The sequence below is a fragment of the Passer montanus genome, unplaced genomic scaffold (genome assembly GCF_014805655.1).
Source record: "Passer montanus isolate IOZ18808 unplaced genomic scaffold, ASM1480565v1 scaffold10, whole genome shotgun sequence".
Classification (NCBI taxonomy): Eukaryota; Metazoa; Chordata; class Aves; order Passeriformes; family Passeridae; genus Passer; species Passer montanus.
The window spans coordinates 38347623-38348725 of NW_024356505.1; positions in this window are offsets into that span (position 1 = coordinate 38347623).

Genomic DNA, 1103 nt, shown 5'->3' on the forward strand with positions numbered 1-1103 from the left:
GTACAAATGGCTTTCTTTTGCTTTAGTTCCCTGCCCTCTCACCAGTTAGATGAACATCTGGGAGTGGGTGGGTGAGATCAGGGAGAAGCCAATCCATGTCCCTTAACATCACCCAGCTGTTAGGGTGGTTTGTTGTACCCTGGCATAAGTGCATGTTGGGTATCAGTGTTCCCCAAAAAGACAAGATGTACATTTAAAATAATTAATTCTGACTAACATTCATTTTTCAAGCAAATGTGTAAGGGGTAGGTATTAACCCAAAGTGTTCCAAATCTGCAGTAGAGAGGGGAAACGCGACTTTCCCGTCTTAGTGTCTTTCTCCCTTAAATTCTGCATCCATCAAGTGCTGCAGCCACCACCAGTACACGCAGCCCTCTTTTCACAGCAGAAAGCTCTCCACGGCTTGGATCTCAGTTAACCATTCCCAAGCTCCCAAACGCCGCCCTCCCTCCCTCCCGTGCAATTCCCAGCGCTTTATGGACGCTGGGACCCGACGTTTCTCCATAAATCATCGGCGCGCACGGGGAACGCTCGGGGAGGCGCCGAGAAAAATTGGAACAAATTCCAACAAACTCAAAGCAGCCCGGCACGGGAGCCTGGAGCCGGCGGGGACACGGCAGGGACAGCGCCAGGGGAGCCCCTGGATGGGGAGAGGAACGGGGATGGGGAAGGAGACGGGGACAGGGATGGAGACAGGGATGGGGATACGGACGGGATTGGGATGGGACCAGGGCCAGCGACGGGACTGGGAGGGGGATAGGGAGCAGGATGGGGATAGAGACGGGATAGGGATAGAGACAGGGATGGGGATAGAGACGGGGATAGGGACCAGGATGGGGATAGAGACAGGGAAAGGAACAGGAATGGGAACAGGGATGTGCACGGGGAGAGGGAAAGAGATGGCGAAGGGGATGAGGAAGGAGACGGAGACAGGGATGGGATTGGGCCCGGGGCCGGGGACAAGACTGGCACAGGGATAGGGTCCCTGGACAGGGATAAGGGTCCGGGATAAGGGACGGGGCCGGGGCCGGGCCTGAGGGAGGTGGGGGCGGGGCCGGAGCAGCGCGCGCGGGACGCGCCAACCGCCGCGCGCGGCGCGCGCA